At 47.1% G+C, this 10,490-nt stretch overlaps 1 non-coding gene across 1 annotated transcript; it reads left to right on the top strand.

Moving 5' to 3' along the window:
* The first annotated feature begins 6,056 nt into the window (after nucleotides 1-6,056).
* Nucleotides 6,057-6,162, top strand: LOC112662916 (U6 spliceosomal RNA). Its single transcript, XR_003138947.1, has one exon. It is a non-coding gene; the product is annotated as a U6 spliceosomal RNA (small nuclear RNA).
* Nucleotides 6,163-10,490: the final 4,328 nt, after the last annotated feature.

The raw sequence follows: 10,490 nt of genomic DNA on the forward strand, positions 1-10,490 counted from the left end.
TATTATGCATAATATTTTAATATTTAATTGTCACATCTAAAATACAGTGTTCTCAGTTATATAAATATTGCTGAGGTTTGACTTGAGAAGAAAGTTTATTTAAGGCTTCAGTTCTGGTGGGTTTCTAGGCTGGAAATACGGGGGCACAATATTCAAGAATGAAATGCACACGGACTTCCAAGTGTCGTGCATACAACAGAGAGAGTGTAAAACCCAGGGTAAACAGGAGGGCAAAAACCCCTGGAACTCGGCTTCTTTCTGGTGACTTCTCAATTGTGCTTAATTAAGGACTGTTGTGGTTAAGATGCACAGGCTGTTTTGAAAGTGGCATTCTTATACTCATTGGATAGGCAGTGTATTTATGGGAATCTGCATTTTACTCCTGGGGGACTTAAATTCTTTTTTCACTAAGAATAGAAACACATACTGCATGATCATTTGTGCTTTTTCTGAATTGCTCCTCCTAAGGCGGTAGGTTGTTTTTCCCACTGCTTTATATCAACTTAAGGCATTTGTTCTTTTCAAAAAGTGGAAAAAAATGTAAAAACTTCATTATTTACTTTTATGCTTAGAAGTGTTTGTCTTTAGTGACCATTGACAAAGGACACAAAGGACCATTGACACCACCTGACCTTCAGAATAAAATCCTGACTTTCACACGTCTTCCTAGGAGTGCTGGGAGCCCACCTGGAAGGTTGGTGAAGGCAGAAGCAGAGCTGAGCTGGGGGGCGGCGGAGTGGCAGCACCGTGCACCTGCTGCCCTGGCTCTCGAGCGCCTGTCCGGCATCTCCACTCGGCCAGCGCTCACCCTGTGGGGCATGGGGGCTCCGGGTAATTTCTACACATGACGTGAAGGCCCTGGGATGGTCACAAGAGGGAAGCTTCTGAGATGTGTTATCCCCGACTTTGGCGACGCCTTGCGCCTTCCCGGCCCTGTCCGAGGACTCTGCCACCATAGTGGGTGTGCTGGAGCCGGCGTGGGGGGCACACGAGTGCCTGGACGTTGTGGGGCTCTCATCCCTCTCTTGGCGCCCGTCTGTGCTGGGCTCCTGACCCCTCCCCATCTCACACACTGGTAATTTTCACAGATGTGGGCATAGGCACACACAGTCGGTTCTCATTACTCATGGATTCCATATTTGTGAATTCACCTGCTTGCAAAAATTTATATTCTACACTCGCCCCCAAATCTGCACTTGCAGCAGTGCTATGGCCTTTCACGGACACATGTAGAGGGAGGGACAGAAGGGTCACCCGATGTGCACGTTTCCAGCTGGGAGAGAAAAAGCAGCCCTCGGCCTTCTTGTGTCAACCAATGGTAAACGAGCATCCTTTATGCAGTGTAGGTCGCACCATGTTCTCCTCACTTTGGGGTCTTTTGTCGCTTTCCCTGTGTCAAGTGGCCCAGGGACAGCGCCTGTCTAGAGGTCCTAATGGCAAGGTGGCTGCGATGTGCCCTGCCCTTTGTGCAGGCACACGCTGCAGTGCTATTGACAGCAAAGTCCAATGTTAATCGATCAGTTATGTACATTAAATAAGTTGTCTTCCATAATCCATTCGTTAATTAACAATAAAACACTTATGTATTGATTGGTTGATGAAAACGTTATGACAAGTGGCTCATAGGAAACTAACCCTGCAACTTCTTTATGAGCAATGGCTCAGGATTTGCTCATTTGGTGTTTGCTGCCACTTTTCAGACATAAAGTGAATAGCGAGAACCGGCTATATCTGAGGTCATAGAAATACGACATGGATCGTGTCCTGGATACCGGCCCTGCTCCGGTGGTGATTAAGGGATTGCACAGCATCCCTCTGCTCACCTGAATCCCCCACCTCAATCTTTGGAGCCCAACATGAAGAGACTTACACATTTAATCCTTTCCTCTCTGATTTTTTTGTTTGTCCTGATTCGCTGCGAAGTGCAGACACATGTCAGGTCTCAAATACTTGTTTTGCTTAATTTTGGTTTTGTAATTTACAAGTGTCCCATGGCTGAAGCTAAGCCCAAGGACATGCATTCTTTGGCCTGTGCAGTGTTCTTGAATCTTCTAAATTAGTTACATTTAGAAATCCAAAGAATTCACATAAGATGCTGAGAGGATGGTGCATGTGCTTCTCCCTCTTGTCTCCCTGTTACCAATCTTCCAGTCCTTCACCTTGTAAGTCTCTGAGCCACACAAAGCAGTAGCTGCCACCCTTAAATGAGTGTAGATCTGTCCTGGTCGTTCTCAGTCCAGACAAAGTGCACAAGCTAATGGACTGCTCAGCCCCCTGCCTTTCGAGGAGCTCTCCCTCCAGCATGGTCTTCCTGGGGGTTTCCTGATGCCGTAGCAGAGCACTTCCAGTTGGCTCCTTCGTCTTGTGCAAGACCATCCATAAAGCAAGCACGAGGGCTCTTCTTCCCCAGTCACTGGACATGAAGAACTTCCCACAAGGAAGAAGAGGCAACAGAGCAGGGGCAGGTGTCAGACTCGGAACCACGGCTTATGCAACTTGCTTGTCCCTCCTGTACGTGCTGGGGGGCCAGTTATACGGATGCAACACCCACCAGAAAATGAACGCAGCCACACCCTCCCCATCTGTAATGGAAAGTTTGGGTTCTAGATATTAGAATACTGAATCTTGACCATCTCTCGACTGGAGACAGCCTCATTTTTTGGCTGGAGATCGCCTCTTTTCCCCACTTACCTCATTGTTCTCCACTTCCAGGCTTATCCATGGTTCGGATCCAAGGATGGATCCTGGCTGAACATGAAGAAGATTGAAGAATCACCAGCTCAGGCTTGAGACTGAGTATCTAGTCACCCTCGATCTCCATTTGAGTCAGGACCCATGTCCCCTCCATGTTTCTGAGAGCCCACCTGGTGGGCTCTGGTGTCTGAGTCTGAGGCCTGGACGGAATAACCTGTGCGTGGATGGCTGGGGGGTTCCACTTGTCTGGCTGTCTACCTCACCTACCTTACCAGCCCTCCCTCCCCCACCACCTCTTGCCAGAGGCACCTTTTGACAGAACTGAGCTTCTCTGTCCGATCTGATCCTGTGTCCTGCAATGTATTCTTTAATTTTAATTGTTTAATTTCTAATTTATTCTCTCATAGGTTTAGATTATTGTAGCAAAGTTGTGAGTAGTAGAGAGTTCCCACATACTCTTCGTGCAACTGCCAAACCAGGAAATCAACAATAAACTAGAGATCTTGTAAAATTTTACCAGTTTTTCCTCAGATGTCCTTTTACTGTCCAGGGTCCCACATGGTGTTTCATTCGCTGTCTCCTGCGTGTCCTCCAACCTATGACAGATCCTCGGTCTTGTCTTTCATGACCTCCACCCCAGGCTCCTTCCAGTGAACACGCTTCAGCCTCCATCCCCACTACAGCTGAATACCCTGCTTCTCCCCCTTTACCTGCCATGTGAATTCCTAATCATTATTCCAGACAATATTACTCAGGCACGTAAAGCTAGAAGCCGCAACACCCCTAAGCCTCAGTGGCCCAACATAATAGCAGTTCACTCCTCACTTACTCGAGGTCCGTGTGGATGTCCTCGGTTGGGTGGCTCTCCTGAGAAGCCCTCCTCCACGTGTGGGAAGAGCTTAGGACACTGCCATCCCCACCTCGTGGCCTCTAAGATCAACACAGAAACAAAGAAAGAAGAGAAGTGTATGTGGAAGCTTTTGTTGTTTCCTTTTTTTTTTTTTTAAGATTTTATTTGTTTATTTATTTATTTATTTACTCATGAGAGACACACAGAGAGAGGCAGAGACACAGGCAGAGGGAGAAGCAGGCTCCCTGTGGGGACCCTGATGCGGGACTTGACTCCAGGACCCCAGGATCACGACCTGAGCCAAAGGCAGACGCTCACCCACTGAGCCACCCAGGCGTCCCTTGTTGTTTCTTTAAATAGCACAAGCCAATATAGGCTTGCATCATTTCTCCCCTGATTCCAATGGTCAGAGCCAATCCTAGGTCGTACCCACATGCAGGAGAAAGGGAAATGTCGTTTACTGTATCCCAGGAGGAAAACGAAGCAGGCCATCGAGCTGTAGCATGGTCTCTGCCACCGGCCACCCTTCTAGTCACCAAATGGCTTTCTTTTTCTTCCCACAGAATACAGCTTGCCCTCCCTCTTCCCGAGAGAGAACGTGGACACCCGTTCGGTTACGGTAGCCAACTGGGTGGCTCTGGCCATTCTGTGGAGCAGGAGCAGCCCCTCTGGTCTGGTCTCCTGCACCTGGGGGCTGCTGGATTGGCCACTGGCTTTCCTGGTTTCCAGTCAACGGTGGTGGATCAAGGCCGGGGAACTCGTGGAACCCTCCCTCCTGGGGCTCACACCCATTGCTCGCCCATGGATGCGCCTTAGTGCACATGCGTCTGCTTTGGATGCTGAGACCTCATGGGTACAGCCCCAGAATTCACCTTCTGGGGGCTCCTCCTTAGTCCTTATCATGTATGGCCACATAAGGCTGGACTTCGGGCAGTGTGTTCTTGAGGCAGGACAGCTTTGGGAGCTCACCTCCAGTTTAGGAAAGACTGGGGACGGGGCACTTGGGGGGCTCAGATGGTTAAGCGTCTGCCTTTGGCTCAGGTTGTGCTCTCGGGGTCCTGGGATTGAGCCTCCTGGGGGGCTCCCTGCTCAGCAGGGGGTCTGCTTCTCCCTCTCCCTCTCTCCCCTGCTCATTCTCTCTCTCTCTCTCTCTCTTGATCTGTTTCAAGTGGATAAATAAAAAATCTTTTTTTTTTTTTTTTAAAGGAAAGACTGGGAACTCCTCAAAGACTGTTTTTAAGTCAAAAACAATTGAAGGACATTTTGGGTCCAGACCCATGGTATTCTTAGTGATACGATCGTCCCAAAAACTTGATGACTTCCGATTGATTTATACCAGTAACCATATCCCTTTCTTGGATGTCGTTCTGGAACCTGTTTCATTTCCCTGCCTCCTCACTCCTGTGACCCTGTTTCAACATAACAGCAGCTCTCCGAGGCCACCGGGCTGAGTGGGAAGTCCACGCGCTTACTCACACCTTTGCTCTGAGTCACTTTATGAACCTTAGAAAGTTCACCGGCACTTAATCATTTCAAACGATTTTTTTATTCCTGTACTTACTGTTCAGGGACTAGAAGCAGATTACCTTTTGTAATCCTACAAGGCCTTGAATTTCTGGACTCCATTACCTTTCATTTTCTGCTTACAAAGCAGCCAATTACTTCCTGAGCTCTTCTCTTTCTTGTATTGCCTTTCCAAACCGAGCCACCGCCAATCTAAACAAGCTTCAAATATTCCATTTTCCAACAACTCCTCCTAGAGCCTACGGTGATGGGATCTGCCTTCCAAGTCCCCAGGGGCAGCCATCCTGCCGTGTTCTGTCCACACATAACATAGATGTTCAGCAACCCAGTCAGCCATGTGTCTTCCTCTCCTCTTGCCCAACTGCTAAGAAAATGGCCACATATTTCTGGTACAGCAGCAGGCCCCTGCAAGATACCACTTTCTGCGGTATTCAATAATATTCAGGCTCGCTGTTGCAAACAATCCCCAATTCCAGTAGTTCCTCAAAATAAGTTTATTTCCCACCCTTCCTGTGTCCACTAAGGATTTTCCAGTTAGGGTCTCCTCCTGCAGACAAAGACTCAGTGATCCAGGTGCCTTTCACCTTGGGATGCTGCTGTTTCCGATATGGGGCCCCAACTTTGCCACAGGAGAAGAGAGGAAAGGGTCAGATATTTCACGGGCCAGCCTAGATGTGTCATACATCACATCTGCCTGAATTCTGTCGGTCAGAATCAGTTTTATGGCCCCACTCAGGTACAAAGCGATGGTAAATGTCATCCTCTGGGTGCCCAGGAGGATAATTAAATGGTCAACAATAATTAGAATGACTTCTGGCACAAAGACCAGTCTGAAATGTCACCTGAAAGCTCTGCAGAATCAGCCACTTCCCTTCCACTCGCACTGGGTCTTGTACATAATTTGCACCTGTCACTTTGATTAAAAATTATTTTATTGTCTGTAGACCCGCCAGGTAATGATTGCCTTGAGGTTAAGAACTGTCCTGTAGTGCTCGCTTCAGCAGCACATGTACTAAAATTGGAGTGATGAGAGAAGATGAACATGGCCCCCATGCAAGGATGACCTGTAAATTCATGAAGCATTCCATACTTTACAAAAAGAAAGAGAGAGAGAGATCCCTGGGTAGCTCAGCGGCTTGGCACCTGCCTTCGGCCCAGGGCATGATCCTAGAGTCCTGGGATTGAGTCCCGCTGTGGGCTCCTTGCATGGAGCCTGCTTCTCTCTCTGCCTGTGTCTCCATCTCTCTCTCTCTCTCTCTGTGTCTCTCATGAATAAATAAAATCTTAAAAAGAGAGAGAGAGGAGAGAGAGAGAGAGAGAGAGAGAGAGAAAGAAAGAAAGAAAGAAGAAAGAAAGAAAGAAAGAAAGAAAGAAAGAAAGAAAGAAAGAAAGAAAGAAAGAAATCCCCTGTGCCCATCACCCTAGCACCTGAGCCTGGTGCTCTGGCTGGGGCCGGGCACACGCAGGTGCTGAGTGCTTGTCAAGAGAATGAGGAGATCAGAGAGAGGCCAGGCTGGGAGTAAATATTGAGAGGTGTGCAGAATCGGATTTCTCTCTTAGAAAGGGAAAAATTGGAGGCTATCATAAGACATATTTCCTAATAAAAATGAAAGTAACATCCTGCACTTTTTAATTTATTCAAGTGGGCAAATTGTTTCCCCATCTCCTTCTTGGCATTCACCTGGTAATTTCACATTTCCCAATAGATTAGTCTTAACACAATGAGAGCTCTCAGCAGAGGCTATTAATTATATATTACTTTAAATAGTATCTCCTGTCCTGAATGAAATTGTTACTTATAATAGAAAGAAAAATCCCATAAGATACGAGCGTCAGACATTCTCAGTACTCGAGGAAGACGTGTGGGGAGGCTGTCCCCCGAAGATTTAGGACTGTGCCCCAACACTTCTCTATTCAAGGAGCTCAAGATAGAAACGCTTCTGAGGCAGGCAGAACTGAGTCCGATTAACCGATTGAAATACACAGAAATGCGGAACAATAGCTCATTTGTTTGCTCTGAATCTAAGAAACAAAGGGCCTCTGATGAGGCTGCACAGAGGGGTTCTGACCATCTTCTGAAATGTCTCTGGCTCCTAAGCTGGGGTATGTGAGTGTGGAGAAGGAAGCTTCTCAGGGGCCTGGGCTGTGGTCCAGGGTGCCCATCACCAGGAGGGACGTGCCTGGAGCTGATGGGGGTGGCTGTGTCTGGGCACCACATCTAGGAGATGCCCTCAGAGGTGTGAACAGTAAGGTTCGTATTTCTCTAAACAGTTTTCTAGCAGATGGAAGTGACTTGTTCTGAAACGACCAGAATGTTGTGACAATTTTCTGAGAGATAGATGTGAAGTGTCTTGAAGGGCACCTTTTTATAACTTGCCCCGAAGTGCCACCTTAGTAGCTCTGCGGCCACGTGGGGCAGACCCATCCCACCTGCCCTTACCTCTCCTTCCACAGGTTCGGTTTGCAGAAGGGACCAGCTGTGCAAACAGGTGGCACACATGTCCTGAAACGACTCCTGGGAAGGTGGCCCCCTGTTGGAGTTTACACACCTGCCTTTAAGAAATGCGTCTGGTGTGAGGGCCCTGGGAAGCAGCTCACTGAGTCACCTGTCTGCTTTCCTGACCACTTGTAACAGGAGGACACTGGAGCACAGCCCCGTGAAATTCAGAGCATCAGAAGTTGAGGGGAAAGTAGAGTTCCTTCCCATCTACCTTTGTCTCCCTGGACATGGTTTCTCTATTACTAACAACTTCTGTTAGCGTGGTGCATTTGTGATGAATAGAGATATTAATAATATAGTAATAATTCAAATAGAGCAAAATATAAATGGCATTTAAACTGAATCACGGGATCCCTGGGTGGCGCAGCAGTTTGGCGCCTGCCTTTGGCCCAGGGCGCGATCCTGGAGACCCGGGATCGAATCCCACGTCGGGCTCCCGGTGCATGGAGCCTGCTTCTCCCTCTGCCTGTGTCTCTGCCTCTCTCTCTCTCTCTGTGTGACTATCATAAATAAAAAAAAAAAACCTGAATCACTAAAATAGATTCAATTTTAAATGAGAAATAAAAATGATTACAATGAGATAATTTTATTATAATAGAACATCATTATTGACTCAAGTATGTGGTTTATATTACGGGTCACTCTTCACATTGGACCCTCTATGGGCTTTGACAAATGCATAGTGATGTGTATCCATCATTATAATACCATACGGAACAGTTTCATGGTCCGAAAAATCCTCCACCTATTCATCCCTTCCCCCAATCCCCCAATCCCCCAACCCCTGGCAACCTCTGATCTTTCAACTTTCTCCAAAGTTCTGTCTTTCCAGAATGTCATGGAATCATACAGTAGGTAGCCTTTTCAGGTTGGCTCCATTCACCTGGCGATATGCCTTCAAGTTTCTTCCTGGCCTGTTTGTGGCTTCATAGCTCATTTCTTTTTGACTCTGAATAATATCCCACTGTCCAGATGGACCACGGTTTCTTTACCCACTCGCCTATTGGAAGACATCTTGGGTGTGTCTAAGTTTTGGCAGTTGTAAGTAAAGCTGCTGTAAACATTCATGCGCAGGTTTCCCCTGCACCAGCGACGTATGAGAGTTCCCTCTGCTCCACATCCTCGTCAGCATTGGGTGTCATCAGTGCTCTGGATTTGGACTACTCCAATGGGTGTGTGCTGGTATCTCACGATGGTCTGAATTTGTGATTCCCTGTGACATGTGATATTGAGCACTTTTCCATATGCCTATTCCCCAGGTATTTTTTTCTTCATGAGCCTAATGCAGACATTTCTTGCCTAATGTAGACATTTCTTCCTCCAAGCAGAAAGAATTGGCTTATCGTTGTGGGAGAAATACATTTCTAGACTGATCGAGCTAATCATTCCCTTAACACATCTTTCAAAAGTGACAGAGAAGGATACTCATACCAAGTAACATCTTTTTTAGATGCTTTCAAGTTAGACAGATGATCAACGCTAAAATAGGGAATAACTGGGACTCTCTTTAGGGGGTCCTGGTTGGGGATGGAGTTTTCTTAGCCACATGGATCCTTGGAGAACAGATTTTGCTGCTTTGCAATGGGGGAAGTAACAATTCAGACTGTTGAATACTTTGCACAATTCGGACTGTTGAATACTTTGCAAAGATTAAGATACCAATAGATGTGAGATGTTTCTACATTCCTAACTCCCACATATGGGCTTCAGGCCAGGCCAGCTGGATTTTAAAAAAGAAAATCATTAGCTCTCTGATAGAACCAGCTTGCTTTTAATTCTATCAAACAAGAAGTTAAAAGTGCCTGAGCTGCTCCCCATATTCTCCATTGGCCACTACTTTCTAGGACAGCGACATCGAAGATCACCACGTCTCCATGTCAGTACAGTGAGGGATGCACGGAGTGGTGGCTCTGTCCTCATCATCGTGGGAAGACAGCAGTGATATGCAGATAGTGACAGAGATATCTGTAGATGTTTCTCAACATCTACAGATAAGAACGTGGCGGCCAGGACTATCAGTGTCCAGCTTGATGATGATGCTTGAGCTGGGTGCAGTCTCTAGTTGGATTTTGGTAGTTGACACTGTCTGCTCTCAGGGGCACCCCCTGCATGACAGCTGAGTGGCTGTTGGTCCAAGATCCTTAAGGGGACCCTGAAACAGTTAGTGTGTAGGCAGCACTGGTCCTAGAGACTTCAATTATTTTCTTCCTTAACCATTGGGAATTAATGAACTCTTCGCTTTCTGAAATGTCTTTTTAATTCATGATTCCCAGGAATCCAGGCCAGACTCTTCCTAAACTCATCTGGACTTGTGCAACTCAACCGTGAGCTTGCTGCTCCTCATCTCCATCCTGGCTTAGCTCTGATGAGCATCAGAGAAGCAAGATGGAGAAATAACATGTCTTTTAACATCGCCCAGGGGTTGTGTCTGGCCCAAGGACCCTTCAGTGACTGTGCTTTTCAATCACTGAGCATCACAGAAAGGTTTCCCAAATATTCTCTTCAGAACATAGAGTTTTAACAATTTCAGTCATTCTTTCTTAACCAACTCTCTTGTCGAGGCCGAAGAACCCATTCTTCCAGTGTAATCCATGAAACAACTCAGTTTCCAGCATCCCCCTAAAGGAAATGTCAAGTTGGAGAGGTACTCTGGCTGAGGGCCATCCATCGTCAGGGCTCTTCTAAAACAGGGAATAATTAGGGCCAACATCAGCCTTCTGGGGGTGTAGGTTCCACCTCCCCTTTCCTAGTCGGGGCAGAAACAACGCTCATCACAGGACTAGCTGCATGGATGGTGTGGACGCCCAGTCCTCCTGAGACCCTCCCTCAAGCATCTATGCTCTGGTCCAGGTGGGTAGTCTTATCTACTTCCTGGTAGGAGGAGGCCCACCATCCTTCCAGAATGCAGCTGAATGGTGTCTA

The sequence above is a fragment of the Canis lupus genome, chromosome 34 (genome assembly GCF_003254725.2).
Source record: "Canis lupus dingo isolate Sandy chromosome 34, ASM325472v2, whole genome shotgun sequence".
In the NCBI taxonomy this organism is placed as follows: domain Eukaryota; kingdom Metazoa; phylum Chordata; class Mammalia; order Carnivora; family Canidae; genus Canis; species Canis lupus.